Source organism: Podarcis cretensis (genome assembly GCF_951804945.1).
Source record: "Podarcis cretensis genome assembly, chromosome: 16".
Lineage (NCBI taxonomy): Eukaryota > Metazoa > Chordata > Lepidosauria > Squamata > Lacertidae > Podarcis > Podarcis cretensis.
The window spans coordinates 18,728,450-18,751,503 of NC_137186.1; the positions used below are offsets into that span (position 1 = coordinate 18,728,450).

General features: G+C 45.2%; 1 long non-coding RNA gene across 2 annotated transcripts in view; it reads right to left on the minus strand.

The window, feature by feature from the left end:
* The window catches only part of LOC307205069, a 54,053-nt gene extending 44,227 nt beyond the window's left edge, over positions 1–9,826 (minus strand). Inside the window, exon 1 of one of the 2 annotated variants that reach the window (XR_013833820.1) lies at positions 9,733–9,826. This is a non-coding gene — a long non-coding RNA (uncharacterized lncRNA). The remainder of the gene's footprint in view (positions 1–9,732) is intronic. The other variant, XR_013833821.1, reaches the window with a different exon arrangement.
* Between the last annotated feature and the right edge of the window lie 13,228 nt (positions 9,827–23,054).

A 23,054-nucleotide genomic window follows, 5' to 3' on the forward strand; every position in this document is an offset into this window, starting at 1 on the left:
TTCAGGTACATTTCCCTGTCACTTTCAAGTATAATTGTGAATAACCTGAAATTGTGATTGCATACCCTCCAACATTTCTTCCATTCCATAATAATAATTTTACTATTTATACCCCACACATCTTGCTGGGTTGCCACAACCACTCTGGGCAGCTTCCAACATATATAAAAACATTAAACTTTTTTTAAAAAAACCTTCCCTATAAAGGATTGCCTTCAGACGGCTTGGGGGATGGATAACTCCATATCCCACAACATTTCTCAAATAAAAATAGGAACATCCTAAAGAAAGGTGGGACATTCTGGGATCAAACCAGAAACCAGGACGGCTTCTCTAATTCAGTGGCATTGCTGGAAAATAGGGACACTTGGAGGGTCTGTGGAAAGGTGGAAGACATCACATTGGTCAAAAGGGGTTGAGAGAGTAGCTTTGACTAATATTCAGTAACCGCGGAATAAAATAAGTCCATGCATTCTCTCTCTGCCCTACTCTTTACCACAAAAGCTGTTTTCATGCCATCATAATGCTTTGTTTCATTTTTAATTTTAACACAGAAAAAACTAGTTGCAGAATCACAAAGATCATAAAACCTATCTTTCATGAATGTCATGCAGCCAAAACTCTGTTGTCTTCATGCGGTCATGACTCACTCAAAGGCCACGCTCACTGAATGAAATGGATCCCACCCAGCCCTTGTGAAAACCAATCCTAAAAAAAAAAATTCAGTCTGTGAGGTCTATGGACACCTCAACTCCAAATATGTTTATTGTAGCTTTTTTTAAAAAAATCCATAGATGCTGTTGGGACTCTGAACATAACATAACATGGGGTAAAGCCTCATTCAACTCTACGTGAATTGATTTTTTATTAAATGTGCTATTGGGTTCTATCCTCTTTTCCTGAAGAAAAGTACTTTCTCTTCATTCCAATTTCTATCTCTCCTGGATCTGAATTGATTTAACATATGTCTTTCCCCCCAAAATGTTTTTATTTCTATAGTTGTTTTTTAAAATGAGTTTTATATTTATAATTTTATATATATATTTTTTCGTATGCAATTGTTTTTAACTGTTTTTATGTATGGAACTGTTTCACATATGCCATGGGATTGCTGTGAGATGCCTTGTGGGAAGCTATTCATAAATGAAATAATAATATTATTATTATTCATAATAATGATAATGATAATAATAGTATTCTATCCACCCATAAATACATAAATGCAAGTCTCGCTGGTGGCTTACAGGACTCAGTTGAGTAACTGAGAAGATCTGTTAAAATTTGTGAAGGGAAACCAGTAAAGAAAGCTTACTCCGAAAGGATTTGGGGGTGGGGGAGGCAGGTATGATCAGGTGGGGTTAGGCAGGTGTTGGACTACGTCTCCCATCATCCCCTGCCCACTGGCCATGTTGTTTGGGGCTGATGGGAGTTGTAGTCTAACAACAGGTGGAAGGGGCCAGGGTGCCTACCCCAGAAAGGGTATAAATCCATATTAAAGGTGTGCAGTTGGGGAAGAGAATACATGACGCTGACTGTGTTGTGTGGACGCTGAGACAAACATGCACCCGTTCCATCATAAGCCTCCACCGAGAATCATTTTTATCTCCGTACAGGAGAAATCTTTCCCCTGGTAAATTTAGGCGAAATTGCAGTTCTCGGCATTTAGGGAACAGCTACAAAAAAGGCAGGCAGCCCCAAATGAACTCCAAAACAGCAGTCCTCTCTTTCTCAGTCCATTTGCATCTTTAAGTATCTTAGAATCATAGAACTGGAAAGGACCACAAGGGTGTCTAGTCCAACCCCTTGCAATGTAGGAATCTTTTGCTCTGTGGGGGGCTCAAAGACACAGCCCTGAGATTAGGAGTCTCATGTTCTACTAAGGGAGCTATCCAAGCTTCCTTAAGTCTACAGGCTAGACCTGGCCTGATACACCCAGATCTAACAAGCTAGATTATTTCCTTTCCATGGCTTATGTGTGTTTATGCTGCCCTTTGATGCATAATATAAATTTAGCACTAAGAGTCCTGCCTTTCTCACTAAGACAGGGGTTGGATAGCCCTGCCTTAAAGGAGGGGGAAAGAAGGACTGGTTTGGGAGACTCTGAGGGACTTTCCAGCCTAAGATTTTCATTAAATGCATGCAACACATTTCAACCTTTAAAAATCAGCAGATGAAACAACTACAACTTTTGTTGACTGAGGGGACCCAGTTTCAATAAGTAAATTTCAGGTGTTGGAGCTGAGGTGGCTTGGATTCCACTCTGTGTTACCACAAAGGAAACTGAAAAGGGGGAAATATTAATTCAGGCTGATTTTTTATGAGGGTGCAGGTTCGTGTGTGTGTGTGCACCCACAGCGCTTCATAGGGATGGAGGAGAAATTTGATTCAGTCTGCATTTAAAGGTGGATCTACTAAATTCACACTTTTGTGAAGAACCAAAATACAGCCATCCACTGAAATTTCCACATTTATCAAATCTTGTGGTGCAGTTCTCCAACCAGCCATGATTTACAAAAAAATGCATATGCTTGGGGAAAGTATGCATTAAAAATATACATTAATTAAAATAACCTACAAAACTGCATTACATTAAGAAAATTACTTGCAAAAATACATACACCAAAACTGCAAAAATTTGCTTATTTGGAGAAATTCTGAGTAAAATGCTGTTTTTTTTCCCAGATAGATAGATAGATAGATAGATAAATAGAATATGCAGATTGCTACAGAAATGTGGAGAACTGAATTTAAGATGGGGGGGGGGGGGAGGAATGAGAACCTGAAATTGACAGGTCCTTTCACTCCTAATGCTTCAAAGTGAAGTTTTGGTAAAATGGACGTTTATTTAAATTTAATGAATCAGTTAAAAGGCAGGTAGTTAAACAATTAACTGTGCAGTTCTATGTGCACTTCCTTGGGAGTAGGTTCCAACTGAACAGAATGTGACTTGCAGAAAATGAATTGCAACCCAAACATTCTTTGATTGGTTAACAATAATATACAATATATTCTTCAATGCAGTCCTATCCTGTCCTACTTCCCATTTGAAATAAATGACAAGTCAAGTCAATTTCTCCCACCCCCACCCCCACCCCAAATATTCAAAAGAAACTGGAAGCAGCTAACATATTAAAATCATAACAAGAGTCAGATATAAACCAGTCCACGGTTTCAAATCAAATCATACATGAAAAATTTTGCATAGCCCCACCAACAGCAGTTCCAAAGCAGCCAGAAAAATCACCACAAAGCCAAAGGCCTGTTTTAACGCCCCTCTAAAACAATATGATGCAGCTTGGAAGGCAAAGAATGCCGCAGGATGGGTGCCCATCCCAGCCTAAAGTAAAGGGTCACCAGCCTTGGCCACTGCTAAAGTGTGCCTTCTAGGTATTGTAGGATCTGGAGCAGGCCTCAGATGACCCCTGGAGCTCACTGGCAAACACTTATGGAAGAAAGTGGTTCTTAAGGTACCAAGGTCATTTACGATTTCAAAGGTTATGCCATTCACATCATGCCTGGAAACCAGCACAGATCACCCAAGACTGGTGTGAAGGGACTGAAAACCCCCGCAAAAACAAAGAAGAGAATGTGTCCCCTGATGAGTCCTACTAGATGCTAAACAAAGCCACAACAGCCTGTAAATAAAACACAAATCTATAGCAAATCAAGCAACTTGAAATGAAATAAAGGCAAGCTCACATCCTCATCAATGACATTGTCAAGCAGGTGTGTGTTTGTGCACACACATTTATAATGGGGGGGGATTCAAGAAGGTAGAGGAGCAATTTGTCTCGGTGATGAAAGTCATTGTTTGAAGAAAAATTCTTTGGGTGCTGCATTTGTGCAGACTTTTGGGTCTATATTTTCCAGTCCGTAAAGGATTTTTCATTACATTATTAAGTATGACCTTGCCCTCTGGGTTTATGCTTAGATTGATGTCTATCAGCTACTGAAGAAGCTTCCATGGTCAAAACATGTCTGGCTCAGACATGGGCTTCAGAAGACATCAGCCTTATGGAATTCACTTCCCCCAATGTCCACACATACACCTGTTTGATAATATGGTATCTTGAAAGTCCACTGGCCATTTGGCTACGAGACTGTTTTTATAAAATTTTATTTCAAGTGCCTTTATATGTTATGGATCTGCATTTCATTGCAGGCCGCCTTAACTCTGCTTTGCATTCATCAAAATGCCTCACGCCCATCAGCATCTCAGCTGCAGCATTTTGCATTAGTAAGAGTTTCCAGCTGCTTTTCAAAGAGCGCCTTGCAGGAATCAGACCTGGAGGTCGCCAGGACCTGAATGGGTATGTCAAGAAGGCAGGCCAGTCAGAGCTGAGAAAGAGATCGCCTTAAGCACCGTTGCCACCTGCATATCTCCCTATATGAAGCAAATGTAGGTATGCTGACACACACGATACACAATATGTATAAATGCCATGTAGGCCTACAGAAGGTGGAATCAAAAGAACCACTTAACCAATTCTGGGCAAAGGAAAACCAAGTTATGGCCTTGCATTTCTCAAACTGAAGGCCTCCCACCCCCATCACCATGTCACTCAGCAAGCCGTCACTCAACGTTAAAAATGGATTGCAGTCATGGTTTCAAATTATTTGCAAACACATACTCCTCTACATCCAATCACAGTTATTATAGTCACCTGTGAAAGTCCTACGCCCCTACCCCATGATCATGTGACGTCCTCACAAACGGTAAAATTCTTGTCCATTATTTCCCCATCGCTGGAGTCAAAGTCAGAGATCAAGGCAGCAGTGAGTTGATTTTAAACAGGCCGTCCTGTTGGGTTTTTAATTTCCTCTCTTCCCTGCCTTTCTTTTACCATCTTAAAGAATCCATAATCAATCCAGGTGAAAGACAAACTGATCAGGAAGCCATATTTTTTTAAAAAAATTGCCATAGTGTGGCAATAGATTTTATTCTTTTAAAAAAATCACCTTCAAAATAAAATAGTTTTGAAGGGGGAGCATGATTCATTTTATTCTGTTTACCTTTTTTATTTTTATTTTTAAGCAATCGATAAATTATTTCCATTAGAAATCATGACCCTCTTGCCTCTTAGCCTGCAGTTTTATACAAACATAGCTGTTAATTTCATTCTAAACAATGAGACTTAATTCTGAGTAATCATGTATAGGGCTGTGCTGTAAATGTAATACAGTATACACTTACTTTCTTATTTTAACAATACACTATTAAATGCACACTATTAATGCACACATATTTTTAGATAGCATAGACATTTACATCACAATTGCCAGCATATTCTTTTTCTCTGCATATACAATATTTTTATGTAACACATGGGCAGACCAGATTTGCTGGCATATTTCTGTTATAAGCCACTCATCAAAAATTAAGCTGTAGCTATGATAAGGGTGGGTTATTGCAATTGGCACCAGACAAGAGTTTGCTAGCAAATAGCAGACAGATAGTTCTACAATATCAGAGAAATTACCACATTAGAATTGAGTGTGTGTGTGTGTGTGTGTGTGTGTGTGTGTGTGTGTGTGTTTACCATCCTCCCCCTACCGAATGTTCAAACCATTTTCCATCCCAGACATTTGTTTCGGCAACCTGGGCAACAATCCGGTAAGGTAGGCCCAGTATCATTCAGACCAATTCCACAGCAGTGTTTACTTTTGGAATAATCATGCGCAGGATTGCATCGCCTGTCTTGTGCAGAAAACAAAACAGACTGATTTATTACAGCGTTGGCTTTTAAGCCCAGTGGGGCTGTAGTTTGAGAAAGCTGAAGCCACAATAAATTTAAAAGTCTGAAGGTGCCACATGACACCAGGAAGCTGATTTCTACCGTAGTCTATTATTAAAGAGAGAGAGAGAGAGAGAGTATTTATGAGAGTCATTGTGTATATTGTTTTTTGGGTTATAGAAAAAGAGCCCCTGAGTCACTGTCATCAGAGTTGGGGGAGTGGGAAAATGAAAGCCTGAATCTGGCAGCTAAAGCCATACAGGGTCCGGCCTTCATCGGGATATTCCAGATCCCTTTTCCTGAATGTTCAACTTCAATGGGGGGGGGGGCTAGAAACACCAACAAGTCTATTTGAGGACAGCGGCAGAAAAACATGGAAGGAAAAGCCAGCCAACTGATCACTAAGCATTTTCCCTCCCACTCCTCTCAGCACATACACCATCCAATGTTTGCAAAAGCATCAAAATAACCAACATGCACTTGATGTTTACCTTTAAGATTTAAAAGTAAAGCAGGGAAACCCCCCCACCACATATCAGTACCTAATGAACCAGGCATCTTCTGCTTAAACAGACTGTTCTGCCGTGATTCACACACACACACACAAACATCATCCCTAAGGCAGACTCACCACCATTTTTTCTATTTATAGGTCTTCTGAGCCCTGTGAAACTATTTCGCCCAGAACGTCGTTAGGTTGGCTGTGTGGGCAGAGTTGATGCCCGCTGCAATCCAGTCCCCCATTCAGTGTGAGGGAAGCATTCAGGACAACTGGAAATGTCCATTTTGTGAGGGGGAAAAAGCCAAGGCTTTTACCTCAGGCCAGGACTTCAGATGGGCTGCCTCATAGCCATTTTGTCTGCTGCATTCGCATCCAAACATTCTCTCTCTCACCCCCTCACACACATGGTGTAATCTTTTTTATTTTAAATTAGATCCATTGGCTAAATGAGCAATGTCTTATTCTGCACCTAAATAATTGTTTTTTAATAATTATTTACATCATGGAGTGGCTCACAAATGCTGTGAATGAAACGAAATGAAATAAATGCATTTTTGAGGAGGCCTCTATGTAATGAGAACCCATTGGGTGGAAATCCAGATCACGCCACATTAGGGACTACTTTAGGAGCCGCCGAAAAAAATGGGATGGTTTTACCTTCCAGAAAACATATGTAGCCTTCTAATATCTGTAATCTTTTATTTCTCTTTCTTTTCTAGTAATTAGCAATTGTTTCCACTGCCCCCATTGATACAGTTGGTCAATTCAAGGGATTTAAAGAGCATTTTTGTAACTGATTTTTGTGTATTCAGATATTTCTGAATGTTGCATTTGTAATGTTTGAATCATATGCTGTAAACTATTTAAGGATTTTCCTTTCTTTTAGGAATGGAAACTGAAATTATCTAAAAAAATTAAACCACAATGTTCACAGTCTGATCTTTAATTCTGGGATCAAATATGCATGTTTACTCAAGCCCAATGAATCCAAGAGGCTGTCTCATCTCCCAGTGTAAAGGTCTGAGCCCTGCGGCTGCAGAAGCTGATGAATTAGACTTGTGCAACCCTGCCTACCTTTACTTACAAACACCCCACAGTGTTCAGTGAGGGTTATTCCAAGATATAAGTAAAGTACTTCTTTTACAGTTTGGTATCTTGCAGTTAAGGGGGATGCAAGATACCATATTTAAAGGCAAACCTATGCCAGTTCACACTTTCTGAAACAATAACTATCTTTTGAAATTTGCACTTTTCTGAATTTTGCAATGCAGTTCTCCTGCCAAGTAACATGTACAGAATTGCATATACTAGAAGGAAGTGTGCATTAAGATGCAAATATATTGGAGAAAATAACGTGCAAAATGCATTGTGGTGGCCAAAATTGCTTTGCAAAAAAGGTGCATATTAGAAAAAAAATGTGAGTTTTCTCTTTAAAAATCCTAAACTGTTATGGAAATGTGTGGAAGTTAATTGCAGATCAGAAGAATGAGATGAAAGTGAAATGGGCAGGTTTTCCTAATCCTACTTAAGATATTTAGGTGCCCAAGAAGCTCTTTTTATGCCAGACCAGATATATTTCTCCTGCCAGCCCAGTCTTCTCGGAGTCCCCTCTCCCACCATCTGCTACCTGACATCTTTTTAACTGGTGATGTCTGAGGTTGATCTGAAGACCCTCCACATGGAAAGCCCTTTCTCTGCCACTGAACAATGCTCTCTCCACACACCCATTCCTCAAGAATAATGCCCATTTAATCCCTTTCCCAGCTCAATCCTGTGCATGTTTACTCACAGGTAAACCCCACTGTGATCAGAAGTACTTATTCCCAAACAAACAGGGAATATGCAAATGCAGTTTTCTAAGCACATCTACTCTGAAATACTTCCAAGCGAGTTCTTAAAGACATACTCCTTTGTAGCTGCGCTCAGGGCTGCAGCCTTATAGCATTTCTCAGATGCAGGTCCAATTGGAAGTAAATCCCATTGAATTAAATGGGGCTTACTTCCAAGTGCATGAGCTGAAGGCTGCATCTGAGAGACTTACCTGGGAGAAAATCTCAAATGAGTAGACAAGGCATATAGGATTGTGCTGCTGGTAGGTGAAGTCAAAATGAAAATAAAACAGAAACTGGAGACCTGGGAAAGGTTTTCAACCTGATCCTACACATATTTGCATAGAAGTAAATCCTATCAAAATGAATGTGGTTTATTCCCAAATGTGAGGGTCACAGCCCCAACTGAGCACTGTTATATCCTATTAGTTTGAATTGGAGAGAATTAATTGCTGCTGCCCCACCCCCCAAAAAATAAACCCTTTTGGTTGCTTGTATTTATCAATGAATTACAATCCTTCCAAGGTGCTTGTGGGGGTATCCTTGGGTCTCCCCATTTGATGCTGACCACATTCCTGTATCTGGCCAAAAAGAGTGAGTGGTCCAACTGCAGCCCTGGTAGACCACAAATATGAACTCCAATTCACCTGACCAACACCTCACTCTGCCCACAACATCATACAGAAATCAATGAGGCTGCAGGATGGGGGTCCCTCCCTATCTCCCGATTTCGCCCTTTCAGTATCAATGCCACCAGGCTGAAAATTCAGTGTATTTGAAATAAACTGGGAACCTGATCCTAGACACATTTACTCAGAAATAAATCCCACTATACCCAAACAGAAAGAAGACGTTGAGTAGGGGGGAATCATTTTTAAATATCTCAAGGGTTTGGGATGTTGTTGTTGTTTGGGGGGGCAAGGGGGTAGTCCAAGCACACTGCCAAAAATGGAAAAGGTGAGGTCCCTCGCATCTGGCAAAGTGATATATGAGGGAGATTTAAAAGATTGATTTATCCAAACATTGTAAATTGCACTTCCAAGTCGCCCTGAACCCCACATTTTAAAGGAAAGAGGGGTTTAAAACACATACCCAGAGGAGAAATTTAATTGGACAGCACCCAAACCCACCTAGTTTCTGAAATCTGCAAAGGCCTTGCTTGCTTCTGAACAAGGCAAAAAGATCCCACCCACCCACTCTTCAAAAACTTCAGATATGCTTCTGGGGCCAGGACCAATAATCCAGAAAGGAAGTGGGTGGGTGTTACCAACTCTATACATGCCCAGCTCTACCTGCTTTCAAAAAGAAGGCGGTGAAGAAGTAGAGGAGGAGGAATCTGATTCTGACTGCAAAAAGGAGCCACTCCATTTTGCCTTTCAAGTCCTCCTCTCCTTAAAATATAAATCAATAAACCCAAATCCTACCCTGATTTTTACGGGGGTTAAATAATTCCACGGCGAGCTGCCGCAGCCGAGGGGTCGCTCAGCCCCGAGAGAAAGCCCCTCCGGCCTCGGAGGGCAGTGAGCAGCCGCTCCATCTCTGCAGCAAGAGGGGGAAGAGGAGCGAGCGAGGCTGTGCCTTGCTAGGCGCTTCAGGATCCGAGCGCCTTCCACCCACCTCCGAGCCTCGCCCTGCGGATCGCGAAGGTGACGAGAGTTCTCCTTACCCTTTCCTGGGCTTGCAGCGAGCCGGGTGTGTGGGGTGGAGGTGGGGAGGGGGAGAGAAGGAGGAGGAGGAAGAAGAAGAGGCTGCCTTTCCCCGGGAGGGGATTTCGCAGCCTGCCAGGCGGACCTTGGAATGAGCGTTTTCTTCCCGTTCCCTTCGCTCTTGTGGAGGGATGGTGGGGGCAGGCGGGATGACGTCGCGGAGGAGCGTCTATTCAGGAGGCTTCAGACCTCACCCCCCAACACACAAACACAAGGGCCTCCTTTAGCTCATTGTCCCCCCTTTTCTCTCTCTGCATGCCTAGACTGGGTGGGAGGAGGGAAGGAAACTAGAGATACCTTGATCTTTTTGCGCGTACGAGAAAGACTCTTACAGATGAATTTATGCACACACACGTTGCAGATGATGATCATATGATATGATTTATTGCTGTTGTTATTTATTAGAATGTCATCAGCTCATGTGGCGTTTTTTCTCTGAACAGCCCAATCCTGTGCACGTTTCCCAAGGTGCAAGTCTTTCTGTGCGCCTAATGGGCCTCATTCCCAAGTTAGTCTGCATATAGGATCGCCAGCAGGAAACTTGCCATCCTAGGGACATTGACCTGAGAGTAAGTCTCGTTAAATCGGCGTATTCGTGTGCGTGTATCTTATCTGCTTCCAAGAAAACGTACATTCTTGATTAGAATGTAGTACATAAGCTCATGAAACCAGTCTCTGCCTGAGGAATGTCCATACTTAGGAGGTCTGACCCCCATCTCACCGACTTGGGGATCATTTGGTGTAAAGGCAGGGGAGATCTATAGTACTGTATTTCAAATAGATAACCGGTCCAGTAAGCCAGTGAAAGCATTTTTGCAGGTATAGCACAGCGGTTAAGCCCTTCCCCCAAAATCTCTCCGATTTAAATCGCGCAGTCTGAAGTGCTTATCTCTAATTGCGTGGCACAAATGTTTATTAATCTTGACCGACTTCAGATCTTATGTATTTTGTATTCTCATTTTGTATTTTTCTGTTGTGAACTGCCCTGGGATCTTCGGGTGAAAGGCGGTATACAAATTCAATCCATCCATCCATCAATATACACATGCATACACACACACACACACACACACACACACACACACACACACACACACACAAAGATAGATACATAGGCCATTGCATCCTGCTTTAGAGATCCTGCTTCCTTTACTCCAGAGGCGCCAGAGAGTAAGCAGAGTCCCTAACCCCTCCGCCCCTTTTCACCCAGAGTTTAAGCCCTACTGACTTCATGGAAGGCTTATTCCCAGAAAGGACTGGGTTTACTCCTGTAAGGTAAAGGTAAAGGGACCCCTGTACCCATCAGTTAATGGTGCCATCTCCAGTTTCAAATTTTTCTTCACCCTGAACGGAGCAGTTGAGTACCCTTGGACTTCGCTGGATTTTCTGGTTCGAAAATCAGAGAAGAGCCGGGAGAGGTCAAAGGAAGCCCTCCTTCACGCAGCGCATAAACTGTGGAACTCGCTGTCGCAGGAGGCAGTGATAGTAACCAACTGGGATGGCTTTAAAAGAGAATTGGACAGGTCCATGGAGGAGAGGGCGCGTCAGGGACTACTGGCCATGATCTCTATCCTCTGCCGCCTCCACGGATGGAGGCTGTGTAGGTTCTGATTACCGGAAGCTGGAAGCCAAAGGAAGGGAAAGTGGGACCTCTTGCGAGTTTCCCACTGGCCTGGGATTAACTGCTTGAATAACAGAAGGCTGAACCAGGTGGGCCATTGGCCTAACCCAGCATGCTGTTGTTATGTTCTTATGAGAAAAGCTGTTCTAGAGCCATTTCCAGCATTCCCCTTGACGGGCTGTTTTGGGACATGGAACCACAGAAAGGTAGAGTTGGATGGGACACCCCAAAGGTCATCCAGCCCAACCCCTTGCAATGCAGGAATCACACGGCTCAGGAATCCCTGACAGGTGGTCATCCGCCGCCTAGGAAGGAGAGTCAGGCAGCTTGTTTGCGATGAAGGCAGATAGCTAGATAGACAGGCGAAACATTTTAATGGAAAAGGAGATGTGTGAGCAGTTAAAATGAAATAAATAAATAAAAATAAACACCTATTTGCAAAGCTCTCCCTTCCCCCGCTCTTTAAGTCTAGGAATGTGTCTGGGTCAGATCCAAGACCGTGGAAATGTGGCGGCTCAATTGTCCCTCTGTCCCTCCTCTCTCTCCTTCCCAAGTGGAGTTTTCCAGACTGGGGCTGGCGAGAGGGTAGCACACACCGAAATTTCCATCATAATATCATCTCCAACGCCTCGCTCTGAATAGAGGCGTTAGGAAAACACATAAGACTGAACGTCTAGACTGGAAGAGAGGGGTGAGGAGAGATGCCCCTGGGGGTCTGCAAATCTCTGCCCCCTCCCCTGTTCCAAGGAGCCAATGAGCTGAGATTTCACTGCCCCCTCCTTCTCTGGGGTGTTTGTGGTGTTGCGGGGGGGGGGGAAAGAATATCAACTTCACAGAATAGATGGTGCGTTTTCTTAGGCAGTCTGGTTTCCAAGGCAGATTTCTCCACAAAACAGCAGAATCTAACGGCCCGTAGAAAATGGGCAATTAATTCATTCCCTCCTCCCCGTTTCCCCCCACCCCCGGCACGTCCTAAACCTCACAATGCCTGGGAACCGAAAATAAGAGCTGAACTTGAGAATGGGCGAGCAGGCTGTCTCAAGTTCATTGTCAGCCACAGATCAGACAGCCCCCGGCCCCCAATTCCCAAAGTCTAATACTTTTTTGCATCACACACACTCTGGGGGACAACAAGCAATCTCCGACCACACCACACACACCGCCCTGCAAGCGCCAAGCCCCCTCCACGCTCCTCGACGAGGAGTTTTGCTTTTAAAATTACTTGAAGTAAGAATCCAGCTAAGTCCTATTCAGAGCAGACTCCACGAAACCAAGAGACGATGCCATTGGTTGCAAAGTGTCTACTCTGAGTAGGACTCCGTGGGAGATGGCCTGATAACGACAGGATCTAGGCTTCAGAAATTGTGCGCAGGGTTGCAACTTTGCTTGCTATTAAGTCCCATTAAACTAAGTATTTTTGCGAACATGTCATAGAATCATGTCAACCTGATCTTTGTCTTTTGTTTTTACATTACACACAGAAACACACAAACACAGAGCCCAGGTCTTCTGCTTGTTGTATTCAGAAGCCATTCCCACTAGGCTCAATGGGACTTACTCGCGAGGAGGAAGTGTGTGTTTGGGGTGTGTGTATGAGTGTGTGGAGGGGCGGGGCGGGGTTTGTATTCTAAGGCCAAAACGTTCTGCTTGGTCCTAGTCAACGTTTTATTCTTAAGTCAGCCCTGCTCTCAGTTTCATGGGGCTTCTTTCCAAGCCAGCTTGCCACCTTCTGCAGGCTTCCTCGAGAGTAGATCCCACTGCGGTCCTTGAAGCTGGCTTCCGAGAAAACTCTGTACGTGATCTTGGAATCCTCTGCGCACCCCCTCTCCAAACACGTTCCCCATAGGGACGCAGCACCGCCTGCCTGGCGCATCAGGCCACGGACAGCGCAATTGCAAAGTCTTCCCCACATTTCGACAGGAGACCGGATGTCTCCGGGGGAGCCCGTAAGCAGGCGTGAATCCCCGGCAGCTGGGACCCAGGTGTAGACTGCCGCGGGCCATGGCAGTTCTATTGAGTTCTCCCTTCATTTCTCTCCCCCCCCCATATATATATTCATATTCTCTCTCTCTCTCTCTCTCTCTCTCTCTCTCTCTCTCTCTCTATATATATATATATATATATATGGTGGAATAGTCCGTGATAAAAAGCCCATCGTTTCACTCCTGCTCTAAGAATTATTACTAAAATCAAAATTGTATTTTAGATTGCTTTTTTAATTTATTTATAAAAACGCTGGTTTTAATGTACGTTATTGTTATTTGTATGAATTACCCGCTATTCACCCTAAGGTCCCGGGGCGGGTTAAACCACCATATTAAAAATGAGCCCGCGTTTAAAGTTATGGGGGATTCCCTCCCCCCCCAAAAAAAATACCCCAAAGTTTTATTGATGGAGCATCAGCCAGTGACTAGTTCGGAGGCACACATCGGATTCTGGACCTCTCCATCATTTGGGGGAGACAAATGTTGGTGCCCCCACCTTATTTTCTCTCTCCAGTCTTTCCTTGAGCATGATTTTTTAAAAAAAAAGAATTATGATGACGATGATGTTCTCACCAACCCCAATAAATTGGGCTTTCTTGTCTGGCCTCAGACGTGTCCAGCAAACCAAGGCGCGCTACCTTTTGTTCAATTCCTCCACAGGGCTTGATTTAAACGCGGCGTTGGCAGCCGCCACCACGTGGGTCGCCCTGCTCTCCTCCTCCTTCCCCCCCCCACCCTAGGAAAATGCTCATTAGCAGAAAAGAATCTAAGAGAGGGGGGCAATTATAATTAGACACCTCCTGATTGCCTCTCTCTCTCTCACACACACACACACTTCCTTCTTCCTCTCCCCCCCCCCCAATAAATTCGCAAGCATCCCATCTCCGCCTCTGAGCTCATTATTCTGATTATACATCTATTGTCATTTCTCCCGATTGGTAAAGATAATTTCTCGCGTGTGTGTGTGTGTGTGTGTGTGTGTGTTTGTGTGTGGCAACAAACGCCATCCATTTTACGCAATAGGCAAAAACACCATCCCAGTTTTTCTCCCTTTAAAACAAATGAATGACTAAAATAGCATAAGCGGAATATTAAAATCCCAAAGAGGGGCTTTATTCTGCACACACACACCCAGCAAAATTTGCCTCTCCCGCTGTTGTTTTAAATATATTTTTCTCATATTCTTGTGGCCTTTCCCACAGCTTACCAAAAGACCAGGATCCCTTCCTTACCCCTGTACGACTCTGAAAGGTTGGCGTGGAGATTTTTAGGAGTCATTTTCACTGGGACAGGTCTCTAGCTTTAAAATATATATATTTTTTTAATTAATTCAGATTAATTTCTCCCTCCTGGTTCTCCCCTGCCTCTTTGATCCTCTAACGAGAAAGCAATCTTTTTTTAATTTTTTATTTTATAAACGGAGACGGATTTGAAGATGATGTCGTGGGGGGAGGGGGCTCCCCGCTTATTCTGGCAGGATACGTGTAAGCGGACGACCCCGCAGAAGCCTTTGGAGGAAGCTGGCATCCGGGGCGAGCTTGGGAGATCTATTCTCTGTGCATGCGTGTCCCAAAAAAACCAAGGTCCCCGCTTCTCAATGGAGCCAGATGCAAAACAGCGCAGCATAAACTTAAAGGCCAGGGCGCCTCTGAGCATATACTCAACCTCGGTCAGGAATTTATTTTTATTTTTTCCTGGACCAGAACGGAGCTCACGAGTCCTGTCACACGAAAAATTCACTTTTGCCTCTCCCCACCAGATTTCTTAATTTCAGCAGCCTATTTTGCGGGGGGAGAGTAGCGCTTATTAGACAACTGAGAATCCGGCCCTTGGTAATCTGCTACAGATCCACCACTAGATCTTCTGTCCCCTCACACACACACACCCCAATAAGCGTCTTGCACCTGTATTTTCGAGGAGGTGTAAAAGCTGTCAGGTCCTCCTGGCGCATATACAGGGGAGCAGAGATATCTTGGGCCAAAGGCGGCTGGAGATGGTTTGAACAGCTCCGTGAGAAAACGAGCTGCACATCTTCTCGGCCGCTCAATTAGACTCTCATTACCATGTATGCAAAATGTGGCAACCGCGAGCCACGGCAGCGGCTGGGAGATGGTGCAGGTATCCCTGGGTCATTCTGCCTGCAGTGGCGGATGGGCAGCCTATATTGGGGGATAGGATTGGGGGGGGGGTTGTTCCTAAAGCTGGAAGGGTGGGGGTTAGTGGGAATTCTTCAATGGTCAAGGTTTAGCATGTACGAAGAATGATTCTCTCTCTCTCTCTCTCTCTCTCTCTCTCTCTCTCTCTCTCTCACACACACACACACACACAGAGAGAGAGAGAGAGAGAGAGAGAGAGAGAGAGAGAGAGAGAGTCCGGAAGAACCCAAGGGACTAGAATCTTGGAGCAGAAATTGGCACAGGATGAAATTAACACGTCAACCAAAAAGTCAGAGAGGGATGAAAACAAACCAAAGGTGTAGAGACTGACTAAAACAGAGCAATTTTGTATGCAGCAGGGGGTGGGTCTCTATGATGGAGGGGTTGCGAGTATTTAACCCTTTGGAGGCATGGGTGTCCCAGAATCCTTTCCGGATCTTATGCAAGGCAACGGGACTTTTACTATTAGATGACTGTGTGCGTGTTCAGGATTAGACCCCACAGAGTGAAATTTTTCATTTGTTTCAAATTTATTGAACCTGGCGGCTTGGTTTGCGCAGAGAGGGTTAAAGGAGACTTTCTTTCCACAAGGGAAAGCTTGCCGGCTCGCTTCCCTAGGAGCAAGCCCCGTCGAACTCCCGCGGATTTACTTCTGAGTAGACATACCTAGGGCTGCGCTGTAAGGCTGCGCGGTCCGCCCTGAGATCTACGGATAAAGGGCGGTGCACAAAATTAATAAATGCTGTTACCACTACTGATAATGATAATGCCGGGCACACGTCCATGGAGTCACACGCACGGGATGTAGCCGGGCTTACTCCCGAGTCAACATGCCTAGGTTAAACCCAAAAATTAGCAGGCAGGATGGCGTTTTGTTCCATTCTAGCCCAAGACGGTCAAGTGAAAGGGGGGGAAAGGAAGAGGAAAATGTTGATTGTGAGAAACACTGCGTTATTGTCGGTTTAATCTTAATTTTCTCTCCCTTCCTGCTAATTCTTTTCTACAACAATCGTAGCAGCCACAAAGTAGCCCCATCTCCTGGAACAAGGACAGCAGGGGGTGGCGTGGCGTGTGTGATGTATCTATATGTCCTGTTGTTGTTCCAAGAGATAGCTATAGATGTTATTGATATTATTATGTTTTAACTTTGTATACCGCCTTTCATCCTAAAATCCCAGGGCGGTTCACAACATACCGCGTGTTTCTCAGTTTTCTGGTCCTGCCAAACCCTTTCACAAATAAATCCCAAGGGCTCACGGCTTGTACCGCAACCCCCCCCCCCCACACATTTGCCGTCTTGGACTTGGAGGAGAGTCCCCGTGTCATCCCAGATTACATCGGACATTCTCCACCTGAGGCAAAGTTCGGTTCAGGAGCCTTAGAGAGGCAACACAGAAAACAAGTCTAGCTTCTCTTACTGGTGGCGGCTCCGATGGTAGTTGCTCAACAGTGGATGTCATATTGTTCCCTTAAAGAGGCAGATTTCAACCATGTCTGCTCTGTCTGAGCGCTCAGGGGAGTGTGGTTCTCTCTCCCCCCCCCCCCCCACATCACGCCTTCTTCTTCTTCCCTTTATTAATGGGGACTCGAGATTCTCAGCCCCCACAACTTGCTTTAGAGGAGCTGCACTGATTCAATCATCACAAATAACTGGGAACCACTCTTCTAAGACAATGTATCTGGTCCGATTCCAAACTAGGTATTCTGCAATCTGTCCCTGTAACTGGATTCTCTTAGGTCTGCCCTATATATATATATATATATTTGAAGTCATTAAAAATTATTAGAGGGTGGAAACGAAAATAAAGAAAGCCCCTCCACCCTCCATACCAGGTGAGGCCTGGTCCAGGGAAAGGCAGAGCTGCCTTGTGCTCTCCTCCATCCCACTCATAATTAATAATAATAATAATAATAATAATAATAATAATAATAATAATAATACCCCGCCCACCTGACTGGGTTTCCCCAGCCACTCTGGGCGGCTTCCAACAAAATAATAAAATACAACAAAACATCAAACATTAAAAACTTCCCTAAACAGGGCTGCCTTCAGATGTCTTCTAAAGGTCAGATAGTTGATTTATTTCCTTGACATATGATGAGAAGGCTTTCCACAGGCTGGGCGCCACCACCGAGAAGGCCCTCTGCCTGGTTCCCTGTAACCTCACTTCTCGCAGTGAGGGAACCTCACTGTCCGGGCTGAATGATGGGGGTGGAGACGCTCCTTCAGGTATACTGGGCCGAATGAAATCAGTGACAATCGCTTGACCAAGCTGGGTCCGCACCAACAACGATGTGAATGGACATTTTATTTAGAGCAAGTCCCATTAAATTGCCTTCGGAGCATGCTGTGGCGAAATCCGGTTACGCAAACCGCCTTGCATCAACCAGCGCAAGGCAACCTGAATTTTTTTTTCCTGCTTAGACAAAAAGTAAAGCCCGCGACCGGGGCAGCAGCGCAGTCGGCTTCCGCAACTTTATTGTTGTGATGATCTGGCCTGGATTGCATTCTCGCTCTCCCTCCCTGCGGGGGGAAATTGTTTAACCCACCTATTTGTCAAACGCGCTTTGCATACCGCCTTTGCGCCTGAGAGAAGGGAAGGGGGCTTGGGCAACGCGATGTGCTCCCCGCACCCCACAAGTTATTTACACCAGACTCTGGTGTAAATAACTTGTGGGGTGCGGGGAGCACATCGCGTTGCCCAAGCCCCCTTCCCTTCTCTCAGTCGTCACGGCCTTGAGACAAGATCGAGAGTTTCCCAAATATGGATGAGAGAGAGAGGAGGTTTGCTTCAGGCCAAGTTAATAGGCTCAGTTTCATTTACTTCTGTCATAGGATGGATACAAAGGGGTTCTTCGGAGAAACCCACCTCTTCTCAGGTGGCGCTTAGAATCTGGTCCCGAGCCCTAATCCAACTTCTGTGTCATATTCCTCTGGTTTCCGTCAAAGACTCTCGCCCTCAAATACTGTAGTCTTTAAATACCACCCCCCCAAAAATTCCACATCGCATGGAAGCCAACTCCTAGGGGCCGAGCGGCCTTAGCCTCCCCAATAAAATATCTGAGAGGACCAGCCCCCCCGCCCCACCCCAGTTGATGGGTATTGCCATTCAATTGGTGTGTGAGCACTGCATCTTGTGATCGATTATGCAGGGCGGGACTTACCCCCCCCCCAAATATTCTATTCAAGTTGGCACCCCTGCCCCATGGCGCACGTGAATTCCTACCCCATTGCAGTTTAATCTCTCTCTCCCTTTCTGTCCTGATGTCCTGATGATGGAAGGGATGAATGGACGGGATCGCTCTGCATCCCTAAGCCCACTAGCTTTGAAGAAAGAAAGAAAGAAAGAAAGAAAGAAAGAAAGAAAGAAAGAAGCTCTATATTAATTTGTACAGTGGTACCTCAGGTTACATACGCTTCAGGTTACATACGCTTTAGGTTACATACGCTTCAGGTTACAGACTCTGCTAACCCAGAAATAGTACCTCAGGTTAAGAACTTTGCTTCAGGATGAGAACAGAAATCGTGCTCCGGCGGCGCAGCGGCAGCAGGAGGCCCCATTAGCTAAAATGGTGCTTCAGGTTAAGAACAGTTTCAGGTTAAGAAGGGACCTCCGGAACAAACTAAGTACTTAACCCGAGGTACCACTAATGCGACTTCATTAGTTACTGGGCGCATCAAAAACTACGCTCTCCAGGAAGGCTGGTCAGGTTTGGCTTAATCTTTAAGCCAGAATCGGGGAAGTTCAGGCCTGTGGGCCAGATGTGGCCCTCGCAACCCCTTTGTCTGGCCCTCGCGACATTCCTTCCCCAGTCAAACCCACCAGCCTTACTTCGCGCTCTCCCTTGAGCTCATTTGCATGGCAGGAACGTGCCTCTTGTTTGCCTGGAGGGAGGCTAGAGCTAGGCGCCAGTGTAGAAGCTACCAAAAGGGAAAATTTACACGCATTTTTCTTTCGAATATGGCCCCGGCAAGATGGCCAAAAAAAGGAATGTGGCCCTTGACCCAATGTAGGGCCCGCAGCCCCGCACGTCTTCTTTACGCGCTGATACACCATCAAAGGGGGTGAGGATGTCTGCAAAGCGAACCGCTTCGGCAATGAACGCATCTCAATGTGTATGGGGGAGGAATCCCACCAGCTCTGTGCCTTAAAATTAAGATCCCCCCCCCGCGCCGTGCGGTGTCGCCATGGTTTCAGCTGTCCAGAAGTTTCCTTTACTCTTGAAGAGGTGGACAAAAAGAGACGAAAAATTGGGGGAGAAGGACCCTCGGGTATAACGCCACCCACCAGGTCGTTAGAGGGAAGATGGGAGACGTCATGATAATTATTTTCTATTATATATTAGGTGCACGATCCTATTATTATACCTTGGGGGCTCTTTGAAATTGAATCGGTCGTGGGTGGGGGAAGAGATTCATTGTATAATCTTCATTTTTGCATTTTCAAAAATATTACCCAAGTACAAGCTCCAGCACTCCAGTCCCGCGCGCGTTCTCACGCTGAAGCATTGAATGGGATTTACGTCGCCAGAAGAGCCCTGCTGGAGCAGGCGAAACCGCCCACCTCGTCTTGGAAGGAAAGGGCCTTGGCTCAGCGTCTGCTTTGCCTGCAGGTTCAAATTCAATCTCCCTCTGTGGCTGAGACCTCCGCGCCGCTTCTCTGAAAGTACCACGGAGAAAGTACCACTGGCAGCTGCAAGCCAGTGTAGGCAATACTGAACTCAATGGTCCCATAGTCTCGGTGTAAGGTAGTTAGTTGTCTGTGTTCCCTGGGAAGTAGGAGCACATGAGGCTTGGGGCTTCTCTGCTGAAAAGGGCTCTGGACGTGGCTGCGTAAAGCGCCTGTGGTTGTGATCCGGACGCCTCCCTCCCCGTCGTCATCGGCTGAAACCTATCAATTATTATTTGTTTGTTTATTTTATTTCTTACATTTATACTCCTCCTTTTCCTCCAAGGAGCTCAAGGCGTTGCATGCGGTCCTCCTATCCCCCATTCTATTCTCACCACAACCCTGTGAGGTAGGTGAGCCTCTCGTGCGCAGTGGAACGAACTCCTTCTCAGGAAGGCGCTTGGAGAAATAGCGCAGCTGAAGCGCGTCGGAGGGTGCTACTATCTGCTATTTGCTTTTGCACCGCCATAAGGGAAACTGAGGGATAATGGTAGGGTTTCCACAGATGGGAGGGGCACTGTCTACAAAGCATCACTTTTAAAAATCTCATTGAGAGATCTATAAGCCTGTGCGTAAACCTCTCCAACTGAAACAGACCACTGCCTGGTTTTCTAAAATAATCTGTTTCGTTCTGGCGGCATCCTGTCCTTTACCTACCCAGGTACACTCCCCACCCGCGCTGCGCCTTCCTTTGTTTCGGGTTCCTCTTTCTCTCCCTCTCCCCACAGCAGACAAACTGTGATTGTAAGCGCCTTGGGGCCAGGACCTGCGGTTTGCTTCTTCTGTAGAAAGCAAAGGCACACCGATGACGCAGCATGAATGAATGTCATGTCCTCTCAGCAGCAACTTTTAAGCTTTTCTAAACCAGACACCTCGAAAGCAAAGACCCAAAAAGTATTATTTAGAATTCCATTATGACTACTTTATTCTCCTTCGTCAGCTAGCCGCGTGAGCGACCTGTTGAGCTGGAAAAGGCAAGCACAAATGTTTTAAATTAAATTATATCGTGGATAAGTGGGAATAAGCTCTATACCAGGGGGTGGGTCTTTTTCTACCTATGCAAGTGATGGGTGGCTCTCTGGGTGGGGGGGGCACACACACAGATGAGCGGGAGGGGTGTTGTGCCTTGCTCTCTTTGCTCATCAAATGGTCATCTGATGACTTCCACCCCTATCAGGACGATCTAAGCTAGCCAAATGGAGAAATCTCTCCGCCCACCCCAGCGCTCTGTCGACTTTCATTTTTCTTAAACTTTTTTTTTCTGCCTAAGCCAAAATCACAAGGAGGGAATATTAAAAGGACAGGGGAATTTTGCTTAGGGTGACTGGATCATGCCCCTGGGAGGAAGGTGTGCGCCAACCCACCTACGCTAACATAATATGAAGAAACGCATCGGAGAACCACCTTGGGAGGGTTTATGTATTGGGGGCGGGGAATTGACATGCCGGAAAAGGCGCAGGAAAGAAGAGGGGGTTTTTAAAAGTGAAAAAACGTGAAAAAGTTCCAAACACCTTTCTCTCTCTGCACGCCCCGGATCTCAAACATTTGTAAACAAATAGTTTTAAAAACAAAACAAACATAAAATCTTAATCCAAGAGGGTTCCTAAATGTTTACTTGTAAATCGGTTCTAGTGAATTGGATTGGATTTGCTCTCATGTAAGCCTACCCAGGGCACGCTTTACTAAGAAAGATTAAGGGGGAATAAGCCTCATTGGACTCCGTGGGATTTGACTCCTGAATGAAGCCTATAGGATTGTGCTACCGCGTAAATCGCCACTTTCGAGGATTGTTTTTACGTATTTTTCTACAGCTTAACAAAAACAGGTAGCGATGAACCCGTTTTCAAAATACGCTCACTATTAAAAATGCAATTTATACAACATTGGGGGAAGGTGTTGTAAAATATGTTGTTGTCATTTTCGAACAAGAACAGAAAAACATTGCAAGCAATTGGAAGTGAGAAACCTTTCCCTGGAACGAGCCTGCAACATCAGAGTATCTTCCGGAGCGCAGATCATTGTCCAAGTGTGTCTGCTCTCCACGTGTGACCGAGTGTGGCTCAGAAGGATGCCTGCCTCTGTTCCGAGGAACTGATGAATGGAATAAAACCAAGTGATTAGAAATCCGCCTGTGTTTTTGGGGGGTCTTTGTGCTCTTCGAAGTTGACAGGTTAATTTATCAGCTAAAGTAATGGTCCAAACCCGACCCTACAAAGGAGTTCAGGGAAAGACCCTCTGAGTATAAAATATTCTGAGGACACAGACTTGCCTTGGGATGTCTAGATGCACAACAGGAGCGGGGGCCAAGGACCAAGGATCTCAGGGCAACCTGCTCTACATGACTACTCAGAAGTAGGGCTCCTTCGAATTCTTGAGGGACTGGAGTCTCTGAGAAAGGGAAAGTGTCTCCCGTTCTCTAGAAATCACCCCCTTTGCTTTTTTTGTTAGGTCTTAGATTTAGAAGGAGCAGCAAAGTGTGACTTGAGACGCACAAATTGAGCAGCAAATGAATCCAGCCTACTCAAAGCAAAAAGGACTAGATCTCTGCTAGCCGTGCCCATTTCCCCCCACTCTGAGTAGGACTTGACATTGGCTTAAGCCCTGCAGGGTTTTTCCAACGCTGAAAATGTGGGAGCCTGCTCGTTTCTCACTAAAAAAAGAGATGGATCCTGCCTGTCCATTTAGCCTCGTAGCTCAGGTCCTACAAATGCTAGAAACTTTCTTTTATTATTATTTTATTTCTAACTGGAGAGCTGCGGATTGGGGTTCAGGGAGGGACGATTTCCTCCGTGGACGCCCGTGAGTCTGAACGCAACGCTAAATTTGCAAGGCACTCCTTGAGATTGGCCC